This window comes from Colossoma macropomum, unplaced genomic scaffold (genome assembly GCF_904425465.1).
Source record: "Colossoma macropomum unplaced genomic scaffold, Colossoma_macropomum, whole genome shotgun sequence".
Lineage (NCBI taxonomy): Eukaryota > Metazoa > Chordata > Actinopteri > Characiformes > Serrasalmidae > Colossoma > Colossoma macropomum.
In genome coordinates, this window is record NW_023494799.1 from 8,278,442 (window position 1) to 8,303,981 (window position 25,540).

At 37.5% G+C, this 25,540-nt stretch overlaps 1 protein-coding gene and 1 long non-coding RNA gene across 2 annotated transcripts in view; one reads left to right on the forward strand and one right to left on the reverse strand.

Moving 5' to 3' along the window:
* The window catches only part of LOC118819046, a 32,503-nt gene extending 19,441 nt beyond the window's left edge, over window positions 1-13,062 (forward strand). The window contains exon 5 of the long non-coding RNA XR_005008129.1: window positions 12,889-13,062. This is a non-coding gene — a long non-coding RNA (uncharacterized LOC118819046). The remainder of the gene's footprint in view (window positions 1-12,888) is intronic.
* The window catches only part of si:ch73-63e15.2 (protein strawberry notch homolog 2), an 85,957-nt gene extending 62,492 nt beyond the window's left edge, over window positions 1-23,465 (reverse strand). The window contains exon 1 of the mRNA XM_036586654.1: window positions 23,236-23,465. The gene's annotated coding sequence lies outside the window, so the exon portion shown is untranslated. The remainder of the gene's footprint in view (window positions 1-23,235) is intronic.
* Window positions 23,466-25,540: the final 2,075 nt, after the last annotated feature.

The following is a 25,540-nucleotide window of genomic DNA, read 5'->3' on the forward strand; positions in this document are numbered from 1 at the left end:
TATCCTTATACTACTAGCATACATGAGATCACTGCATTTAGTTCTTCATGATGTAAACACTGAAAATTCTGAAGTCCTGACAATACTTCAGAGCCAGCACTGCTGTTTTTTTTTGCTAAATGTTTTGTCTTACACTCCTCCTTCCATAGAAGTTGCCATATTAACCCCTCTGTGTGCTTTTTATTTATTAAAAACGAAGTACTGGTTAATGTATTTCATTGTATGTATTTTGTACTGAATGTAATGAAGCAGGCCCAAACTACCACCTATCATCGAGAGAACACACTGAGCCATCTCAGAGACCTGATACTGTGTTTAACTCAGAAATATGTTACAGAAGGAAAATGCGGTATGATTTCCCATTCACATTGACGCTAATGGTGCCCTCTTTATTGACCAAATGCTTTAACCAAATGTTGCATCATAACACACAAGTCTTCCCACAATTGCAATAAGTAGCAATGTATTTACCATCTAGTACTCCAGTCATACACTACCGCCCTACGTGGTAGTGCAGACCCATCAAATCAAAATCTCATAACTGGAGATGCAAGCTGCCTTTTACATTGTGTGAATAAACAAATAGAAACAATCCAAAACATGGAAGATAAATCTCTTTACATCAATGTACAGTATTATGCAAATGTCAGAGACTCTTTGTTTACAATTAACTACAAGTTAGTCAGAAATCATATTTAACAGAAAAGTTCAACAACTAAATGTAATATTACAATGCTCAGTATGTAGTTTGTCAACAACTTGCCTTTATTACAGCTTGCATTCTTTTCAGGAGACTTGCTTTCAGTCTTTCAAAGAAACCTGCAGGGATATTTTTTTCACACCTCCGAAGTTCAGTCTTAAATGCTGGCTACATTATCTGACTCTGGGGTGGTCAGTCCATTGTTCTCATAACACCAGCAGCTTCTTTGTTTAAGTTGCAAATTTTCTTCTTTTTTATCTGTTTCCTTTTCTCAGTGAGGGCTTATTGACAGCTACACATCCTTTCAGACCCATGGCGCTGAACTGGCTTCTGGTGAACAGAAACACCTGTGGAAGCAGCTTGATTTTCTTCTCTCTCTCAAAAATGAAAGCTTTCAATGTGGTTTATCTGATGGGGACAGTTTTGGTGGTCTACCAGCACTCCCACGGTTGTAAGGAGTCCCAGTCTATCTTTTAATATTTTTTTTAACTTCAGTTCAGTTGAACTTCAGTTCAGTTGAACTTCAGTGGAAACACTTATTTTTTCACTCATTTTATTGATTTTATTTTATCTAATCTCCTTGGAAATGAAGGTTGGTCTCAGACTTTTGCACAGAACTGCAGATTACAATTAAGAATGTTTTTCTCATCCTTTCAGAGATACAATGTTTCATCATGACAACGATACACTGTGACTTCTGGCCAAATGTTGAATTCTATATATATATTTTTTTACACATAGTCCAATTTGTGGTTACATAATAACATATGATGTCAACCCATAACATGCTTTTGTAACCAGTTCACCACCAAAACAAGCCTAGGTAGGGTAGGGGAGTTCCAATGACCACAGGAATAATATCCTGATGTTTTGAATTAGTTACTTCTTGTGTTTTCATGCGTCTGGAGACACGAATGCTTTGCAGCTGGTGAAGTTCATTCCAGGACGAGAGTCTCTCTCGCTCTCATTAATCTTTCGATTACCTCAGAGGCTGTTGTAGGTGGCTTAGGCTTTCCTGGGTGGCCTAATGCTGAGGCTCTAAAGCAAAGAGGGATTATTCCACGACCTGAGCTCGTGTGACTCCAGCTCTGACTGACTGGTGGCTCCTGTTTCACATGCTTCTTGTCTGATCCTATCTGATCTCTCGCCATCTAACACCTTCAGTCTTCAAAGGCAACGCGAGTTACTGAGAAAACCCCAGTCATGACACTTACATGCGTCTGTTAAACATTTGTGGTTTACAAAAAAGGGAAAGAGATGTTTGTACCGTCACAGGGGAGAAAGGCCCCAAGTTTAAAAGCTCATGCTTTGTCTTGCCCTCAAATTAAAGCATAGTAGGGGGTTTTCTGCTCAAGTGTTAATCCCCAGACTCATATTCTGATGTGTCACAATGAGCGAAGGCAGCCCGCTGGAGCACATGGAAGTCATCCAGGGAGTGTGACTCTGGTAATCTCTACTGTCACGGCTCAGAGCTCACGAGGACAGCCAGCCGTGGTGAACGGGGAAAAACTACACTCTTTCATCAGTGGACAAAGCCTCACCAACATATCGCTGTTGTCGGAACAAAACCTTGCATCTCCAAAATGAGAACTTTACAGTAAAAGAAAAAAAACATACTTTACTTTTCATGTAAGTCAATGGAACCAGACTTTTTTCCAAGTTATTTTGGGCTGTTTGGGCTTATTTTGGTCCATTCATCATGAAATTTGCACACAACCTAAAGGCTAACAGGCATTTCCAAACTGTCAAAAACTGAAAAATGACAAAACGGAGATACAAGGTTTTGTTCCAACAGCAGCGATATAAACCAAGCTTTTAAAGAAGAATTAAACTTTTCCAAAGCTTCCGCACAATTTATTGGTTATTATGTAAGCAAAGTCATTCAGAGTGGTTTGGTGTGAAATGCTCCATTCTGGAGAAACTTACTGAGTCAGAATTTTTCACAGTGGTGTTGACAGGAACCAGACATCTGAAGAATTGAATACCTTTAAAAGCTCCCTTACAGAACACTAAATACTTACTGTAACACTAAATTGCAAGGAATACTTTACTGGATGTCTTAAACATTTCTTTAACAATAGTTTTAAGATTGTTGATTGGCTTCAAACATATTTTTTAAATCTATTCATGGTGGAGAGGTACATGCAGGGCATTGTAAGGCAAAACAGTTCCCAAAGAAGGCTTATTTTTCCAGATCTACCACTATTAACCATAATCAACATTAGATATAAAAAAAGATAACAGTAAATAAAATAACTGTATTTGTGTTGTAGAGATCACAATTCCTGGTTCCTATCATCAAGTTTTTTCCACAATGGACCATTTAATATCATAACACTTTGAATGACTTTGTTTAAATCTCAACAACTGAACAATGCAGAAGAACAAGACTAAGATTAGGAATTTGACTGGGTTTAATTGCATTCAATGACACATCTATCAAGACTTCAATGCCAAGAGATATTACTTTTGTACTGCCACACTACTGCAATCTAACTCTAATTGAGTTTTTGATTACACAGTTATTAGGGGTTGGTGAAATGGTGGAAATACACACACACACACACACACACTCACTCACTCACACACACACACACATTTTCTAAGTTGCTTATCTTCCTGGGCTGCGGATGGTGGAAATAAAATATCATATGCGTATGTATCATGAAATTTCTTTTTTTCTGGGGTTTTATAAGTTGAAACAGAAAAAAGCCCCAATAGTGCCACATTTAAAAAATACTGTCAAAAACTATGAACACAATAATTTTTGCTCAACACCATACATACCATGTCACAGTAAATTCAGTTAAACAGGACTAATTACGTTCTCTTTTAAATGAAATATGCAGTCGGTCAGTATCCCTAAAGTACTGATGATATCCATGATATACTAAGAAAAGCATGTGAAGTAATTTGCCAGAATATGATAAAATGTTATCTAAAAGTAAGTTACACAATGAAATGCACATATATTCTATACTGACAGGTTTGAGTCTGCACTTTGACTTTTTTCTGTTTGTTTGGTGTTTACAAACGTCAAAAAAAGATGTGGTTAAAATCTAAAGCATTTTTCATCAAATTCAAATCATAAAATGTTCTACTTACAATTACAAATAAGGTACTGATTCAAAGTTCAGAATCTGCACTTCTAACAGTCTGCACTTCTGAAAATATCATAAACTTACTATTTTTAAACACGATATACAGGCCGATTTCTGCCTATTCGATTCAGTTCTGCACAATACATTCATTCCCTCTGAGTGCTGAGTGAATCCAGTAAGCTTCTGAAAGAACTTGATCTTCTGACAGATGACTACACTTGATCTCAATTAGCCTTCTGTTACTGAACGTGTGTGAGAATTTCAAAGCGCTTTAGTAGGAGTGGAACGAGTTTCACATGACTTGATGAAAGACAGCAAGGACTTAAAAGGCCAATAACATCACAACACGTACGAAAGAAATACCAAATCATGCCTACATCATTTTGCGACAACTAACACGTGCTCACAAAATGACTATGCAGCTTGTAAAAGCGTGCTATGACAAATTAATTAAGAGATAAAATATTCACGAGGGGAATAATTTACTTCACAGACTACAGTAGTAGCACATTGAAAATAATGCAAAATTAATGAGGATTTTAAAACACTACCCATCTCATTCAGTGGCAAGAGGACACAAAAAATAGCAATCAGCCCACAGAGCTATAATGGAATGTAAAGGGAAGTTGCAGCATTAGATTCTTTGTCATTCAACACAGGATTGATTCATTAACCAGACAAAAGGTTGAACAGGGCTGTTGAGTAATGATGGCCAGCATAAATACTGGAACTTTATCAAGTTACATTACTGTACCGAACTCAAAGTGAAGCTAAAAAGACATTAACTCTTAATCTTGTCCTAGAAAGAAAATGAAAACGCATGTTCAATGATCTTTGTGAATTTCTGCATGATCTCCTTTATCATAAAGCAAAAGGGACAAGCCTGGGCTAAAATATCCAAATCTACATCCAAATTATTAAGACCCTGTAAAACATTACAGAACCTGTCTGCCCTGAAATTCCCCAGATAAAGTGGTCGAAGTTCATGGTCTCATAAAAGGAAAAGTGTCAGGGTTGAAAAATCTGTTTTTTTTTATATATATATTTCATCTTAAAATTAATTAACATAGCAAGCTTGAGCCAAGTGACAGTAGCATCGGCAACTGCTGTTAAGTTTCGACCTACCGCGATTATCGATCAAGTTGGACAATTAAAATGTCTGAAAACACACCGTCTGCAGCTTTAAGGAGCAGAAAAGTTTGTTTATTATATTGTATATTTTACTGTCATGACCAGAAATATTAGCAGCTTGCAGTGTTTACTGATAATGCACTAATTCTTCCTTATAACTGTTGAAAATGCTTTGTTATTCACATGTTTATTTCCTTTGTTTGCATTGGAAAAACCCCAAAACGAATCTTACTCCACACAGAAAATGAACTGGACAATATTGTTGGCACCCTTTAGAAATTGTAAGAGATGGTTGGATTTGAAGCAGGTAAACCTCCTTTAATCTGTAATTATTTTGATAGGACACTGGTTTATGCAGTATAAAAATCTAAAAATCATAGTTTTAACCAGTTTAAATCAAGAAAAATAGAGTCAGCCTTTATATTGTGTCTGTGTGTACTAGAATGAGCACAGAGAAACAAAAGAGGAAAGAGGATTTGAGAAAAAAATATAGAAAAGTATGGGCAAGTCCATCTGTAGAGATCTTAACATTCCTGTTTTCAATGTATGGAACACCAAGAAGTTTCCAGCCCATGGCACTGAAGGATTATTCGAATGATGCACAAACAACCTCAATCAACTTCCAAACAAATCCAAGCTGAGCTGCAGAGACAAAGTACAACGATAGGACAATCCATTGTCATCTGAATGAAAGAGGACTCTATATGGTAGGAGACATAGGAAGACCCCACTGCCGACAAAGACACGAAGTCCAACTAGAATTTTTGGAAAACTTACCTTAAGCCGGGGTTACACTACACGACTTTTACCCTGATTTCAGCCCCGATTCTATGTCTGGTGGAGTCTGGGCTAGTCAGCTCTAGTCTGCAGATTTTGGGTCAGTCTGAGTCAACAGTTGGAGAGAAAACCGAGGAGCGCAGACTCAGATTTTTGGCCTCCAGATCCAGACCAGTCTGAGTTTATCAAACGTTTGATTTTTTCTACAGAACTAGTGTAATCTAGTAGTGTAAACTTATCAACGATCTGAACAGACTCGAGTTTATGTACAGTTAAAACTCTACAGTGGTAAAATACCACACTGATCACATTTTAAATCCATGACACTTAAACACAAACATGTTTATCTGTTGCTTCTTTACTGTGTCAGCGCAAACAGCACAGAAAACAGCGGCAGCAGCGAGCCACTCTACGTTTGTTTATTTGCGTCTCCTAGTAACGGGGGAGAATGAATGAGTTTCGCACGAGTTCAGTGAGTTCTCTTCAGTTGAGCAACAGCGTAAAAGTAGTGTGTGATCCCCAATATTTCAGTCGTCCAAAAAATCTGTAAAAGCCAGTCGGATATTGTGAGATGCCCAGAATTTCTATAATTTGTTAAGACTTTAAAAGTCGTGTCGTGCATCCAAGGCTTTAGGAAGCCAGAATCCTTCTGGGACAATGTCCTGTGGACAGATGAGACCAAAATAGATCTGTTTGGTAAAGCACATCATTGTTTTGTTTACAGAAATTGGAATGAGGCCTTTAAAGAAAAGATCACAGTCCGTACAGTCAAACATGGAGGAGGTTCACAGATATTTTGGGGTTGCAGTGCTGCTTCTGGGACCGGGTGCCTTGAATGTATGCATGGCATCATGAAATAATGAGATAAAGAGCACTACTGTTTTGAAATGGCCGTCAATGAGTCCAGATCTCAATCCCATAGAACATCTGTGGAGAAATCTCAAAGCAGCAGCTTTTGAGAAGGCAACATTCAGATCTGGGAGACCTGGAGCAAAGTGCAAAAGAAGAGTGGCCCAAAATTCCAGCACAGCAGTGCAAGAAACTCATTTATGGCTATAGGAAATGTGTGATTTCCAAAGGGTGTGCTACCAAATATTACGTTGAGAGTGCAAATAATTTTGTCCATACCATTTTTTTTATTTGAAAGGATATACTAAGCTCTGAAAGCACAAAAAATACTGTAATGGACAATTTTTGACAACTTTTGACAATTTCAGCTGTTTCGGCAGTGATTACACTGGCCAACATTTCAGGCCATGATTGTATATGTTTTCTTTAAGAAGTTTTATTTTAATACGCATTTGCATTATTTAACACGGAATGGCTTCCCTTCCGAAACATGAACGGTGGTTTAAAAGGTTTTTACTTTGTTATTACATGATTTTTAAAAACAAAGACAATGCCTAGCTACAGTGACAGTAGCCTTTAGACTACTTCACATGGATACACTTTGGCCATATTATTATTTCAACAAGAAGCAATTTAGAAGCTGTAGTCCTGTGATGTATTAAACCTATACCAAAAACTACTAATCCATAAAAGCAAACATCGTCTGTCAGAGCCTGTAGTTCTGCTCCAGGTCACAGAGATGACATTTAACCACATTTCTTCCAGCTGGTGATTAGATGGCATATTCTACATATTAAGCGGCAAAATAAGCATCCTAGATGTTTCTGGAACAGGATGTGTCGAGGTTCAACTGGCAGAGCGGGCAGTTCAGTTTACTTTAAACTTGTGACAGTTAAAATGTTGCTAAAAAGACATATCCAAAATCTGATTACAGAGATGGAAAGCTACATTAGATCAGCATTAAATAATGCATACTGTAGAATCCCTAAATGACATTCAGTAGTAAGATATTCTGCGGTTGCTATTAGAGTGTTGGTATACCCCGGTAAGCATGTGATGTTGACGTACTTCTGTTCCGAGCAAACTTTTTTCCATCTGTGATTCTCGTGATGACACATTTCCGCTGCTTGTTGGCCTAATAAACATGGGAGTGGAAACTGTTAAATAAATAAATGATTAATTTTCCTTTACAATTTACAATACTAGTGTTTAAAAACCACAAATCCACAAGTGCCTAATTCCCAAAACGGTTACTTCTTATCAAAATCACTTAAGCTGAGTGTTGCAGTCTAAAACAGCAACGTATTCAGAAAGATAAAGGTTTCAAATGGCACAGTTTAAGGGGAAAAAATCTTTCCTTGGAACACATTTGCAAAGATGGTAGACTTTTTGAACCTAGCAAAGCGAGGTAGCTTCCAAACATGTATAGATCTTTAACATCCAGAAACAATTCCTGACTTATTTCAAGAAAAAGTACAACTTAATTCTCTACAATTATACTCTTTAAATATTCAGTACTGTGCAAAGGTCTGTGTAAAAAAGACCAACCTTCATTTATCTCATTTCCACTTGCATTAGGAAGGGGAATGTCAAAGGAAAATCAGTGAAAAAAATGTGGAGTTCAAAAAATGATTAAAAGATACAGAGAAACTGGGACTCCATGCAAGATCTGGTAGACCACCAACAATTCCCCCATCAGATAAACAGGACATTTATCGTTGAGAGAGAGAATCAAGCTGCTTCAGACCTGAAAACATCCACAGGTGTTTCTGTCCATCCCTCCACTGTGAGAAGACGACTCAGCACTATCTGAAAGGATGTGTAGCTGTCAAGAAGCTCTTACTGAGAAATGGAAACAGACCCATCAAACAAAGAAGCTGCTGGTGTTCTCAGAACAATGGACTGACCTCAACATCACTCAACGTGTGGGATTACTTGGATTGTGTGAAGCAAAAAATGCAACCAACTTCTAAGACTGAACTTTGGAGGTGTGGAAAAACATCCTGCAGATTTTTTCGAAAAATTGAAAGCGAGTCTCCAGGAACGAATGCAACCTGTAATAAAGGTAAAGGGAGGACAAACTAAATATCGAAAAAATGAAATTAGATTTAGTTATTGAAGCTTCTGTGTGAGTGTCTGTAAAATATGTTTTCTGATTATTTCCTGAAAATAAATAAGCTGTACGTAATGACTGAATTTTGACTGGAAATTCAATAAAAGAAAAGGAGGTCTCTGGCTTTTGACACAGCGCTGCACATTAAAAACGTACCGTTTATCTTGAACACTTTCTGAAACACTAGAAGAACTGGCCAGTCACCCATGACATTTGAAGTGTTCTGAGGAATCTCAAGTTCTTCAGCTCCAAATGCAGTGAGAAGCTGAAGAGAATGAGGGACTAACCCAAGCAGGCCATGGGAAAACTGGGGGTGGATGAACACCAAGTCAAGTCTGAGGCTTTTGTCTCTGACCCTGGCAACTACTAATAACTTACCAATGGGAAAGATGAAGGCTACATATGACTTACCATGCAGCACAATTCATATTTACAGGGATTATTTCCAGCTCTGCTTAAAGGATTGTTTGTAAATGCAACGTTTGAAAAGTCAGTATTACACAACACATATTCCCAATATATCACAGTATCAGGATATTTGATATTTTAAGTTTACACTAACATTGCTGTTAAAAATAAAGTATTATAGTTTCTATATTTTCTTGTCATATCTTTTCCCTCCTCAGCTTGATCTTTCCAGGTCTGACTCTCACTCTGGTCACATTATGTAATTTCTGCTATTTCTACACTGTTGCTCATACTCCACACAAGGAAATTTCCCTGAAATCCCAGACCGTCCAACTGGTCTTTCAAGCAGACACAAAAAGACTTGGTAGACACGTAACGACTGGACAAAACATATTTATGGAAACCAAACAGTCTTTTTCACTTCCTCTGCCAGAAACATCCCTTCACAGCAAATGTTGATGAACAACATGCATTCATCTAGCTTCCACCTCCCTTCACAGGACAGGTGCTAAAGAGATCTGGTTTCGAAACTGCACTTCCCATTAGAGCAGCTAGCTTCTGACACGTCTGATGACCTCTGACATTAGCCCTCTCTTCCAGTTCTAATGAGGTTTGAAGGCTGGTTACGCTACTCTGATCAGAGAAACAGGCCTTAGACTTTGACCAGTTGTGTCACATTTGCATATGTTTTGCTTATTAGTTCACTGGTACAACAGAACAAATGACAAAACAAATTGAGTCAGAACCTCTAGTGATGCATGTGTTCATTAGTTTCCTCAACATCGTACTGAATGTCAAGGCATTCCTTTATCCTGACACAAATAAACAGAAATGACTATTTCTTTTTGGGTCTGGTGATTTAGACATCATGCTGGAATAGGAGCTGACATTCATGCGAAGATGCTCTGTTCTGCCAAAAATCTGATGGATGACCTGTTCAAATCCTCAACGGCTGCCAAGATCTCAACAAGCAGCCTTCTGTAAAAAACTGTAAAACCAAAATGGAGATACGAGGTTTTGTTCCAACAGCAGCGATATTTACACTTACAAAAACAATGGAATTGAACAGGGATGCCCGAACTTTTGCATACTACTGTATGTCACTTTGCAACTCCCAGGTTTAGCCAAGCAGATAAACAAGCAGCTTTTTTTGCTTCTTCATATATGACAAAACATGATTACTAGCTCATTATGCAATAAACCATTTACATTTGGAGTTGTCAAAAAAGTCTGTTATTTGAAGTGATTACATCATATGTGAACTCAATATCATCATTCAGCTTAAAACGTAAACAAACGTCTTTGTTCACAATGACCAAGTTGCTAAAGAGCTGACAGATGTCTGCAAATATAATACATTAAATAAAAATCTACTCAACTTCAAAGTAGATGGCTGCTGTTTTGTTCATTTATGGTCAGTAATGCCATGTTTGCTAGCCACCGTGTGTAATAAGGTCAACTAACTACTGGTCATAAACATACCGGGTACCACTGCAGATAGCGTTTAACATTTGAATGTACGTGTGCTGATCAAACTAAAATCACCTAATTTAAACATGGCCTTTAGCCTAATAGGTAACCACAGAGGCCAAAATCAAAACTCATGGTGCTGATAATATGCAATTAATTCTGCATCGTCGACTCACTGTTTATGCTGAGTGCACTTAAGTAATCAAGCTGCTGACCTTTTAGACACACTAGCAGAGAGAGCATGGGGAACAATACGCTCTCTAATTGATATGCTAAGGATGAGGCCAGTTGATTTGATTAAGAGGCTCAAATCAATGATCCACATGGAGAGGTTTACCCCAGCAGTGCCAACACACCAGCAGCATCCTGTTCCTCCTTCAATACCATGTTCAGGCTTAATACATGATCCATTACCTAATGAAGACCAGGTTCCAGGAATGGAGAAATGGCCAAAACGATTATGCACTGCTGCCGCCTCCTCCATCACTGGACATTTTTCACTTTCTCCAGCCAGTACAACAGGAGACCATAAAATAAGATTTATTACTAGATGGTCAGGTGGGAAAACGGTGGTAAAGAGAAGGATGAAGCTACAATAAAAAAGCCAAAGTCAGGCGCAGCCAAGAGGAACTGGACATTGGAAAAAGGTTGTAACCAGCAAGTGTCCCTTCATGATCTCCCCAGCATTAACCCTAATTTAACTAACATATTGTTTGTTCAATTCCAGACTTTAGGCGTTTTCACTCTTGGGCCGTTTCAGCTTTTCAAACAGCCTCAGACTGCTGAGTCATGGTTTTCTACGCATATGTGTGCACATCAAATGACCCTTCTAGGCAGTCTCACAAACAACCCAAACTCAGACCACCTTATCTGATTTCAGCTAGTTTGTGGTTTGTTTTGTGGTCCAATTTTTCGTACGTTATGGAAACAAATCCACTTTGCGTTGTGCTTTATGGTTAAAGAAACTCAAAGTCAAAAAGGCTCATTGCTTTTATAAAACGGCAACAAAGATAAGACAAATACAATATATTTATGATTAAAAATCAATTAAAAATAAAAATGATTGCATCTACAATAGTAACTGTTCAGTGTTTTCACAGCTTGCCACTACTGGAGCATTTTACCATGAGTGGTATGGCTCAGCCAATCATATCCGTCGATTGACAAACCTGAACCACACAGCCCATAATTCAGCATTACCCAGGAGGTGTCTGAGCTCTAAAGAAGTTATAGTGTGAACAAGAAATGGTCTAAGAAAAAAAAAGCACCAGGAAGAGAACTGATTCCCCTTTAAAGTTCGCTTATATTGTGAACACAAAAAGCATTGAGGTCATTTGCAGCTGGCTCCCTTTCAGGTTCATTTGAAAAGAACTGAGTTCAGTTAATCTGAAAAGAGCTGTATGTGAAAACAACCTTCGTCTTTGTCCCCTTTGACTGGTTAAAATCTGACCTCAGAGTAGTTGGCATGTGTCCACATTAGTCATAGTAAAATGGATCAGTATGTGAAAAAATGGAGCTTTCAGTGTGCTACCTGCATAAAAAAACCTTTATTGTTGAATGCTCTTTGATTCTGAGCAACTGTGTCACAAACAGATCATCTCTGAGGTAACGGAGCAGAACCTTTTGAACAACATTTTGGAGAAATTTAGGATAAAGTAGTCCTAAAGTAGTCCTTGTACTGTTTCTCATAAGAGGAACTAAAGAAGAAATTACTAGAACACTAGAACAGAATATGCAGTGTACGAAATAGGCAACTGAAGGAACTGTGGTCCAGATTAATGACTCTTTTATTCATTTATTGATTAATATGTGCTTATTAACAGTATATGGTAATTATTCTTACAAAGGGGTCAGGCGTGCCCAAGCAGGGCATGGGACAACAAAGAAGACAGAAAGATTTAAAAAGTTTCTAAATACGTATTTCTTAATATTACACTATAGTTTGTTCTAAAAATACAAAAAGACAGTGTTAAAAAGAAAAAGCTATTTAATAAGTTATATACTGTGTACAAATATGTTTGCTCTCATTGGGTCAGGGGGTGGCAGCCCTGGTTTAGGTTTAAGTTTTCATTTGTTTAGGCGTATGAGGTGAATTATTTTGGGCTGTTTGAGAGTTTTCTCGCTCTTTATTTCATATGTTCATTGTTTATTTCCACAAGAACATTATGAGCTTGAAGGCTTGTTAAGTATCCTGATGTTCCACTGACACTGAGACATTAGCAAACTGCCATTCAAGTAGACAGGAAAGCACATAATATCTTGTTCTGCTGTGGTTCGTTACATGTAAGCATGTAGTTTAGTCTGCTTCCGTCTCTCTCTCTCTCTCTTTTCCTCACTAGGTGTGGCTGCTTGGGACCACCGGTAGTTCCAAAACGCACTTCGTCATATTCTTTACTTCATAACTTTCATATTTTATAAGCTTCATTCAAAAGGTGGGTGTCATATGAGAACCGTAACTGTCTTCTTTAAAGTCAAATAGATGGGTGATGTAATTTTAAAACTTTATAATAAAAGAAGCTGAACTTTTTTTTTTCTACTGAAAGTTGACCCATTTTTCCACAATTCTGAGCTTCTGGATCCCAGATGGTGTCTCTTCAGTGATATTCTCTGTAAAAATTACTTTTATAAAAAAATACAAAGAGCATCTAAGACTTTGTAAGATCTGGAATTCCGCAAGGCTCTATTTTAGGACCATTATTATTTACATTATACATGCTACCGTTAGGCACAGTTATAAGTAACCATGGCATTAACTTTCACTGTTACGCAGACGATATGCAATTGTACATATCAGCCAAGCCTGATGACAAATACAGGTTAAAGAAAATAGAGGACTGTGTAAAAGATGTGAAAGGTTGGATGTTGCGTAACTTCCTCCTTCTAAACAGTAACAAAACAGAGGTTCTCCTTCTGGGTCCAAAAGTGGCAAGAAATAAATTATCAGATTTAACTTTAAATCTCGTTGACTTCCCAGTTATACCTGGTTCAGCAGCAAAAAATCTTGGTGTAATACTCGATCCAGATTTATCATTCGATCAACACATAGGCAGCATCACTAGGACAGCTTTTTACATCTTCGCAATATCGCCAGAATAAGAAATGCCCTATCACTGCACGATGCAGAAACATTAGTACATGCCTTTATTACCTCAAGGCTAGATTACTGTAACGCATTACTGTCAGGATGCACCAGCAGGAATTTAAGTAAACTTCTACTAGTTCAAAATGCTGCAGCCAGGATTCTCACTAAAACTAGAAAATTTGATCCTATAAGTCCAGTTCTGACATCACTTCATTGGCTGCCTGTTAAATTCCGTATTGATTACAAACTTCTTTTACTGACGTATAAAGCCCTACATGGGCTCGCTCCTGAGTACCTGCAAGACCTTATTTCCCATTACGAGCCACCACGATTACTCAGATCACAGAGTGCTGGCTTTTTAATAGTTCCCAGAATTCAGAAGGTTTCATCTGGGGGAACAGCCTTTTCTTATAAAGCCCCCAAACTCTGGAATGATCTTCCAGAAAATGTTCGGGACTCAGACTCAGTCGCAATCTTCAAATCTAGGCTGAAAACTTTAGTTTAGCTTTTGGTAGTTAATGTTCCTCCTTAGATAAAGGCAGTAGATCCAGGGGTCCATGGACGCAGGGAATTACAGTAAACTGAGACGCTGGTGCTGTTGTCCCGCCACTCACACGCGATCACTCAGGTTTGTGGACGGAGGAGCAGAGGGATGCCAGATTGTTTCAGGGTGCTCCTGTGTCTGTGTGCCCTTTTGGTTCTCTCCTTTTAGTTAAGCTGTTATAGTCAGATCTGCCGGAGTCGTTAGCCACACTCTGGACATGTTTTACATATTATTATACATACACCCATACAGAACTAAACTAACACCATCTCCCTACCTTTTTTCCGAGTAAACGACTGCCCACCTGTCCGCCAGACACTGATGGATGATTGTCTGTCGAGCTCTCCTGCTACCCGCTTCAGACCAGTTGCCCACGCCCCAGTCACCGCCACCTGCCCAGGTACCGCCACCTGCCTTGGACTGGCTGCCCACTCTACACTGAAGTGGACTCCTAACTATTACTACTACTACTATTAATATTAGTAGTATAATAAATTTGTATGTAGTTTGACCAGAGGAGGATGGGTCCCCCCTTGTGAGCCTTGGTTCCTCCCAAGGTTTCTTCCTCAGCTCTGAGGGAGTTTTTCCTTGCCACTGTTGCCCCTGGCTTGCTCACCTGGAGGATTTACATTTCATGTTAAAACTTTGTCCTTAATGGATTTCTGTGAAGCTGCTTTGTGACAACATCAGTTGTAAAAAGCGCTACACAAATAAATTTGACTTGACTTGACTTTTGGCTTTCAGCAGTAAATTGTAAGCATATAGCAATATGTTCATGATCATAAAACACATTTTCTGTTAATTTGAGGGGAACTTTTACCAAAAAAACACAAGTCTTTACAGTCATTTCATGCAGTTAATGAATAATTTGTCTTACGATTTGGGTATGTAAATTCAGATGGAAAAAGCGAAATATACATAAGGGTCCTGGGTGGTATAAAAGGGGTGGGGGGTTATACCAGCTTATTGTCACGCAGATTTGAATGACACAGAGCATGATATACATGATAAACAGTTTGATATCGGATGGTGTGTGATCCGAGAATTCTTCATAGTATAAAAAGGATCAGGTTTTGGAAAGGGGGGAGTAAAAGACGTTGGGGGGTCTGAACGGGACCCCGCACTCTGAGAAACTGAGGGAGCAGCAGGCTGAGACGCTGTGAGCTGTTTGCATTTTTCTACGTGATAACAGGGGAACAATGAGAGTGAAGGGAAGAGAGCGAGCAAGAGCAAGAGAGAGAGAGAGAGAGATCTCAGACCAACAAGATAAAGTTTTCATTCTTTTTGCCATATCTTTTCTTATTTTTCAGCATTCTTTCATTTATCTTTCCTTTCCTTTTACCCCACACACTTAAAACAGAAGGTCCTTCAGGGACTCTTTAGTAAAAAAAATGGTTCTATATAGAACCATGAACACTCAAAGAACCCTGTGCATGATTAAGGGGAAAGGGTTGACTGATTAAGAATGTGTGGTATATGGTTCTATATAGCACCAAAAAAGGTTTTGCTATTGTTACAAGCTTGATTAACAAGATTGTAATAGAAAACCCCTTTTTGGCCCTTTTCAAAAAGGTTCCACCATCTTCAGCACATTCTAAATCAATCTGAAGAACCCTTTCATGATGCAAAGGGTTCTTTGAGTGTTCATGGTTCTATATAGAACCATTCTCTTTACTAAAGAACCCTTGAAGAACCATCTTTTTTAAGTGTGTATTTTTACGTATACAACCGTTCATTTTAACCATCATTAACCCTGTTTCTGTTGGGGGAGACCTCAGAATAAATCTTTGTATTGTGGCATTTTTGATTCAGGCTCATTTCATACAGCGCTATTCTGAGGCCATTCAGATGCAGGAAAAGCTGTGCTGATCTTTAACGTTCAATACAACTTTCCCATTATTGTTCGTTCTAGTCTTTTTAAGGGAAGATACTAGTTTATAACAGCTTTGACATCTTTCTCTATCAAAGATATTTCTGCCTGCTCAGATTCAGTGACGTCAGCACTCACACTGTCATGAAGAGGACACTGTGAGATGGACTGAGGTCATGCTCGGTCGCAGAAGAAAGAGAAGCAGATAGTAGTTGGAAAGTTAAAGGAAGGAAAATGTCAGTTAAGCAGTGGGCTCTAAAAACGTTAAAGCTTTAAAAGGACAAATCAGAGACAGCATTCTATCAGGCCTTTTCTTGCTTTGATTAAAAAATCAAGATTATTATTTTCTCCTTTAAGGAAACCTGAATTCCAAATGGACCTTTTTTATCCTGTTGATGTCTCTGGTCAGCACGATAATAAGCATGATTCATCATATCATTTAAAAGACAACATTCTTGTTTTCCCGTAACCTTCTATCAAACTGTAATGACTTTTGCTCACTTATAAAGCGAGCACCAGTGGGCAGAGAAAAATAATATTAACCAAAAATGTCCCGTTTCACCTCCCCCTCCCACCCACTTGTCATCAAAGAAACCTCAACTAGCTCAGAGACCCTCCCTCACTGATACCACGTTCCACTCGGAAATACAGTACGTCACGTAAGAAAAATGCGCTATGATTTCCAAAGCATGTTGACTTAAAATCTGTAAGAATAAGCATAAGAAGTAGGAAGTAGGGGTGTAACATACTATGGATAACATTATATGAACCTGTATCACAGGCCAATTTGGCAAAAATGTCATATCACGATATTTCAGTATGATACACATTATGCCACAATATTTATTTTTCCTGACATCTGATTAGTTGTAACAAACAAAGTAGTGCCACTTTTTAAAAATGCTATCAAAAACTATGAATACAATGATTTGTACTTAACATTTAACACACTGCACTGCACTAAATTCCAACAAACATGCTCTCTTTGTAATCAAACATGCCGTTGGAAAGTGCTGTTTAAGTGCTGATGATATCCACGATATACACAGAGAAGCACATATTGTGACGTAATTTATCATAATAACGACAACTGCTGCCATCTTGCTCAGCCCTAGTATCACAGCGTATCGTATAGTATCATTATATAGTAAATAGCTTGTTTAGTTTGTGGTCAGTGTTAGCATGGGGCTAACATTTAAAACACTCATAAAGACACTATAAAGCACAGCTTTGGTTTCAAATACTGCATTTTTACAATGCCATAAACTGAAATGGAAACTTTAACATAGTAACATAAGACACATTTAGGTACTCTTTATTTTTGCTGTACTGAAAAAACATATCTAATCAAGACACCACTGTTCCATATTGACGTATTGAACCGTATTATGATTTTTGTGTATATTATGCCACCCCTAATTATGAGGCAGTAATAAGGCCTCGATTCTTAGATGCATCGCGATGCGGACGTGAACGATTCTGAATCGATTCACAAATGTCAAAAATCGATTTTTCTAAATATTTAATTTATAACATAATGTTGACGGAACGCAAAAGGCGGAACTGGAAGCGCGGAAGTGCAGCGCCCGGACAGTCTGTGGCGGCACATAACAAAAACACAACTGGATGAGTGAGAAATCCGACCGGCTCCCTCTGCATCAAAGTCAGGTTAGATCAGGAGTCACAGCCCAAATGTTAAGAAGAGAAAAAAGATGCATCGAGATGCATCGATAATCGTTTTATAATCGCATCGCAGCCCTCTGAATCATAATTGAATCGAATTGTGAGGTGCCTAAAGATTCCCACCCCTAACATATATATAATGAATACAAAAAGTAACGTATATATGGTTTACCCCTACAATTCCCTTAACATTCCTTATCATTTAGGGACTCAGTAACTACAGGAAGTCCAATGCAAACTGGTTGAGCTTAGATTATTAGGTTATAGAAGTGTGTAATAAAACATGTAAGTGTGTATAGAAGAGTGAATGCAAAGTTGCATCTGGTCATTTACTTTCTTAAAAGCTATTCTAATGTTATTAATGAACTCATAATTCATTGTATATTCATCAATATTACAGTGTTGGCTTTTGTAATAAACTCACCACCTGAGGCCACAAATGGTATAATCCTAACAGCAGTATGGCTCTTATATTTTTATGATAAAATTAAATGCTCCAAGGTGTAAATCTTGCTAAGAGACTGAGCCGGTGAACACATCATGTGCATACCGGCCAAATTCAGGTCTTCTTGTTGTGCTCTATAATAGTTCATAGGTGCTCATCTGTTTGGATGAGTCACTACCATTCCTTAGAGAAAGCTGTGAATACATATCAGCACATTCCTTACGTTCATGACAAATTCAAGCATTTGAGAACACCAAGATGTTTCAATCCAGTGATTCATGAACAGAGCTCTGAATGTATAAATGAATGCCCTAAAGCAGTGGAGCTTGATATTATAAACATTATTGATATTATTAAACACAGTCAGTAAATTAGATCTAGGTTTGCTTGCTAGCTAGTTTTTGTACCTCTGTCGATTGCATGTTGGCCAATAGCAAACTAGTATAGGTGCATTAATAATGCATCACTACTGTAATATTTCACAAGTCAATGACTAAGAAATAGTCAGAATTGACCTTTTGAATTTTTGAACTATCATTAAAACATGTTTTCCTCATATGCTCGATTTGGAAACACTATCATAAAGAACCATTTTATGCTTACTTTAATGACCATATTGCGTTTATTTATAAATATAGAGATTAGTCTATTTTTAATAGCTGATCATTGATGAAGGAGCATAGAAGAGGTTTGTTGCTGCTACTGCACTCCAAAAAATGAACTAAAGGGATGCTCGACTCATACATTATATAAAATATTGACCAGATCAACTGTGTTCTTTAAGTCACAGGTTTACGTAAAACAGGCAATAATTCATTTAAAATGTAACGATTAAAAGTGAGGTGATGAAGTGATGAAGTGTTTATTTTGATCCAAAGAAAATTCCATTCCATTTTTCTAAAATGCAACATAAACTGCACTTAAATGTTTCAGTTTTGTTACATTAACAACTGCCTTTTATGTTGAGGTAATAAAGCACATATACACTAACTCTATCTGTAAAAAAAGACACATAAGCTAAAATCAATGTGAACTGGAAATCATGATGCAGTTGCCATCCATACCATGCCATTTCCAATCAAAACGGAGAGGGTCTCTGAGCTAGATAAGCTTTTTCCTCTGTTAACTGGTGGGAGTGGTGGGAGGGGGAGGTAAAATATAATACTATTGGTTCATATTTTCCCACCTGCTGGTACACAGTGACTCAGAAGCTGTTTTAGAGGTGGCAAAAGTCACTACACTCCCATCAAAGTTTACAAAACAACAATAATGCTGTCTTTTAAATGATACAACAACAGTCTATCATTAAAAAAGTGTTGAGGGTTTGAGTGTTCAGTACTTTTAAAAATATAATTCTTCACGTTCACTGGAGTCATACATTAGGAATTACCACGAAAAAAGTCCGGCCAAGCAAGAAAAACACTGTTTAGCTACACTCACACTGCCCAGTCAAGCGTCTTGGAACATCTTGCTGATTCTCATTAAAAAGCAAACCGCACACACGATCGTCAGCAACACTTTACAGTAACTTACAGCTCATGTTTCTGTACCTAACGTTTCCCAATGCAAATTAACCCCTCTAACCCCGAGGGTCTGTATGTGGGCGCACGCTTCAATTCCTCACTCTTACAACTACAAAACATACAGAATGTTTTTATAGTAGTTAAAGAATCATTTACAGCAGTTACTGAATAATAACTGAATAATAAGCCTGCAGGTTGAGATGTTAAGAGCCTACAAACCTTTTTATCCAAATGGTCACACTTAAATCATCTAATTCAGTCCAATACTGAGTAAAAAATAAATCCCTCTTTGAGTTGAGACAGAGATGTGAGTGGAGAGTAAATATAACACTGAAATGAGAACTCCTCTACACAAGTCAGTTACGGTGGGATTTTTGTCTTTTGTGTATTATGTCCATGATATGGATTTATTTTTAATACATAGTCAATTATGGGAGCCCATTCCACCAGGCGGAGGAGAAAACATGTTTGTGGAAGCAGTATTTTCTTGAAATATTTACTTGGCCTGTCAAGATAATGACTTGACATTTTGAGATACTGGGTCAAAATAATGAGTTATTAAATTTTAAGTGATTTTTTCAGGATAGTAATTCAATCTGATTATTACCAGATACTAAGTCATTATTTTGACATAGTAAGTCAGTAAGTCATTATTATTTTGACATAGTATCTCAAAATAATCTCAATGACTTTGACTTAGTATGTTAAATAATGACTTACTAGGTCAAAATAATGACTCATTAAGGTGAATCTTTTCTCTTCTACCTGAGGGAGTGGGCTTCCATAGTCAACAGAGATTTCTTATATCTCTAATACAGATAAAAAATTAACTCTGGAATAATTTTAATCTGTGTCTGGACAAACTACCCTGAACGAACTTGGCAACCAAACATTCACCAGTAAAACCATTAGTTACTGCACTTTTCACAGCACCAAACTGGAGTAATAAGCGAAATTCGACAGGCTCTACACTCTTCAAAATGATGCTTCTTCAACAGTTCTTTAGTAAACAGAATGTCTCTGTATAGAACCATAAACACTCAAAGAGCCCTCTGCATGATTAAAGTGTTCTTCAGATTGATGGAGAATGTGCTGTAGATGGTTCTATACAGAACCTTTTTGGAAAAGGGTTCTTTATAGCACCAAAAAGGGTTTTCCTATTATTACAAGCTTGACATCTTAACAATAGAAGAGCCCTTTTTGGTGCTATTTAGAACCCTTTTCAAAAAGGTTTTGTATAGGACCATGCACCGCAAATTCCCCATCAATCTGAAGAACATTTTAATCATGCAAAGGACTCTTTGAGTGTTCATGGTTCTATACAGGACCATTCTCTTTACTAAAGAACCCTTGAAGAACCATCAAACGTGTAGGAGTCCAAAAAATGACGAAACTATTGCCGAATGTCTTAACTGGACTGAATTCAACTGAAAGCCTGTGCCATCATTCTGCAGCACAATCTGCTCACCAACTATGAGCTGACTTTTCTGTTCTACAGAAACGTTTCAACAGTTCTGAGGAAGTTTTTAAGAACTTCCTTAGAACGCATGGCCTGCCATTAAAACCAAGAGAAGGCGGAATTATCTCCCAAATCCAAAACATCTATCTTTCGTGTTACCTCAGCACATCCCAAAGCTCTGAATCACTCAGCCAGTCTGTCCTCTCCTCACAGGCTGAGACACGTCCAGCTCTTTCTGTCTGACTGGCTTAAAGGCTGTCTCACTTTCTGTTTCAGACACACTTCACATTTCACCTGGATCTACAGTCAGAATGAAAACAATCACTAGGCTCAATAGTGGACTGTACGTAACGAGTACCTGGTACCTCCGTTTCTATGAACCATGACAGCTGATGTAATTTCTGCTAAATTACAATTCTCTTGTTATAAATCATAACTTGAGGATAATTCTTAAGAGTGAATAGTTTTCTTTTCCTTGTTAGCCAGTAAAACAGAACATTTGAACTTGTTGTCAGGGAAAACTGACTTAGCTACACTATAGAGGCCAATTCCTGCCAGCTAGAGGCGTAAAAATGATCTATGTTTGTCTTTTCCTTCTCTGTGTCTGACAGCAGTGTGTCAAATTTTTGACTTTGTAACTTGAAATAATGATTTACTATGTGGAAATAATGACTTACTGTCTCAAAATAATGATGTAGTATGAGGAAATAATGACTTATTTTCTCAAAAAGTTGACTTAGTATCTCAAAATAATTATGTAGTATGGTGAATGACTTATTTTCTCAAAATGGTGACTTGTATCTCAAAATAATGATGTAGTATAATGAAATAATGACTTATTTTCTCAAAAAGTTGACTTAGTCTCTCAAAATAATGACTTGCTATGTCAAAATAATGACTCAGTAAGTTTAATGAAAGTAATTACTTCGTAATAGCAAGTCATTATTTTGATAAGTCAAACTGTTGAGAAAACAAATCATTATTTTGAGACACTGTAAAAATTTTGGCACACTGCTGCCAGCAACAGAGAAGGAGAAAGCACTGAACAATGGCTTTGACTTAGTATGTCAAATAATGACTTACTATGTCAAAATATGAATCATTAATTTTCATGAAACTCATTATTTTACATATGTCAAACTTCTGAGACAATAAGTCATGGTTTCAACATAGTAAGCCATTATTTTGAGACACTGAGAAAAAGTCCCTGTTTTGAGACACTAAGCCCTGATTTCGAGGTCATTTCGAGATACTAAGTCAAATTATTTACATTGTGCTATCAAAAACCGAGAAGCAGAACTTGTTATTCTCTTTATGGACTTCTATACACCTCTCACCCTGAACTTCCCTAGGAACTAAACTCACGCAAAGAGAACCCCAACAACTTTCTTTGATGGAACCATGAGTAAAAGGACTGGGACAATACAGGAACACCATTTTAAACAAGTTTATACACAAACAATGACGACTTCTGACAATGAAGACGTTAAGTGTGCTACTCAGTAGCAGCAGAATCACCACACAACTTTACATTTCGGTTAACGGGCGCTTAAATATCACTGTTCAGAGTCTGACTTCATTTTTTCGTAGTTTATAACGTTTTAAGGCAGCCATTCCTTTGCGGTACCTTACCTAGCTAAGTTTAGCTATGCTAACTTATTGCTGAGGCTGAAGTTGAAGCCCCAGAATGTAACTTAACTGCTGTACCATTTAAGGTGGAACGGCAAAATTCGAACAATCTGACTTCAGCTTCATTAGCTAGCTAACGCTAACTTTTTACAGCTTTAAGCCAGACATTTAGCCAGCTACAAGGCAATTTCACAACTTTCTTAAGCCCTGGACAGGCTGGAGAGGTGAAACAAGAGATTCAACAAGTTTCTGAAAGTCTTTATGGGCTTTATCAGCGACATTTTGGAGTAAAGAGCGGATAACTTTTCTGCCGTCAGCTAGTTTTTGTTAGCTAACGTTAGGTTGTCAAAAACTTACGGTGTCTGTCAGTTAACCTACCGTTAATGTCCAGCGACAGAATTCCGACAGTTGGTAGTTTGTGTCAGTAATAATAAAGAGTAAAATGTCTTACCTTGGATAAGATACTCTGCTTTAAGCTGTCGGTCCCAATTCCCAGGCTTTTACCGAAGTAGCTCGGCTGAACAGACGACGAAGATAGTTTTCTTTCTCGTTCTTAAGAGACCTGCTAAGCTGCTTTATCTCGCTGTAGTCGCGACCGACGAGGCCATTTTGAACTGAAAGTCGAGACTTCCGCCGTTCAGACTCCACGAGTTTGACAACCAACACAGCAACATGGACCCTGGAGACAGATTACACACTGGAAAAAAACAGAAAGAAAGAAAGGGAACGGGGTGGAGGTGGAAAACGGTGATTAACCACAAACAAACGGTTGTATTAGTACCAAAAACGCACCCTTATGACACGAACTGCATTTGTACAGGATTACTACTGTAATCTCACACTCTTAGAAAAGAAGCAATGGTCCTATTTAGAACCATGAGTTCTATATAGAACCATTTCCACGCTTAAATGGTTCAGATCGATAGAGAATGTGCTCTATATGGTCCAGTATAGAACCTTTTTTGAACATTTTTCTATATAGTACCGAAAAAGGTTCTGATACTGTTATGATGCCAAGCTTGTAACAACAGAAGAACCCTTTTGGTTCTCTATAGAACCATATACAACACATTCTCCAGAGGTGAAACACCTTAAAAACTATAAGGTTTAGCTTTAAAAAGTATGTAACTGGGCTGTCTTAAAAGTTTGAGTGTATAGAACCTCTAATAGTAAGTTAACAGAGCAATCATCTTGGTTTTACACTCTATTAAAGGGGAATTACACCCATTTTTAATGCATAATTACATGATTAAGATAAACCATTTAGTAAACAGGGCCATTCAGAGTGGTTTGGTGTGAAACGCTCCATTCTAGAGAAACTTAGTGAGTCAGAATAGTTTACAGTGGTGGTGATAGGAGCTCGACGTCTCTAAAAGCTCCCTCACAGAAAGTTCTTGCACTAAATGATTACAAATACGCTACCTGATGCCTGAGATAGTTTCACAGCAGTTCTGAGATTGGTCTGAAACATATTTTTCGAAAATCCTTTCATGGCAGAGAGGTACATGCGGGGTGTTGGTAGGTGAAATAGTCCCCAAAGAAAACGTACTAAGTTTTGAAGTTAAAACTAAAATTTGTTTTTACAATGTAATAAATTATTATAAAAGTAATATAAAGCAACAAATATATTTTTATATATTTATCATACATATATTTTTGCCATTTTTGACAGTTTTAACTAGTCTTAAACAAATAATACTTCCCCACCCATCCAGCTTTTTATTTTGTACATTATGTACATACCAAGAGTCTTTAAACAAATATATAAATAAATAAAGATATTTTAATTCACATTAGAGCCTGAAAACTACAGAAACTTCAATTGCAGGTAAACAGTACCAACCATGTTTTTTCGCACACACACACACACACACACATATATATATATGTATATATATATATATATATATATATATATATATATATATATATATGTATGTATGTATGATGTATATATGTACATTATGTGTATGTGTGTGTCTGCATACCACAGTTTCAGAAATCGAAACTTAAAGGGTTTTAAGAGTTTCACAATCAGTATGATCAACATGAGTACTGGAGGCAGAATAGTGACGGGGCGAGGGGGAAACCTGAAGGCCATTACCTTTATAAACATGTAAAGACTCCTCATAGCACTTTGCCTTCATCTCAAAAGAAATAAAAAGAAAAGTCAGTCTCACAGAGCCTACAGGAACCACCTGCCCAGACTCAGCAAGATTAGTCAACTATGGGGGTAGGATGCCATCTAAAGGCCTAACATGAACAGTTCCTAATGGCAGGGCCAGCACAGAGCTCTTATAACACAGATATAGAGGATGAGTTTAGAACACATGCACTAAGAATTACACAAGGAATACACCTGAGAGCTTTTGTACATCTTTATACTTTCATAATTGAAGTCTGAAACAGAATTTGATAAGGCAACTGATATATATATGTGTATATATATATATATATATATATATATGTATATATATATATATATGTGTGTGTGTGTGTGTGTGTGTTTAGATAAAGGGCCAGGATCTTACTGTTATTTCTGTGTTGTAACTGATAGTCTATCTGTGCACTTTTTCTTATCATTATGATGGATTCTGGGCTGTGAGTGATAAACTTCTGCTACGACAGTAAACTATACTAAATAGGCTGTGGAAAAAAAACATGGAAATCGTATTTGGCCCATATTACAGATGATTCACAAACATTGTGCTTAATAACTGGATGTCACAAAATAGCTCATTTTATATTGCAAGTGT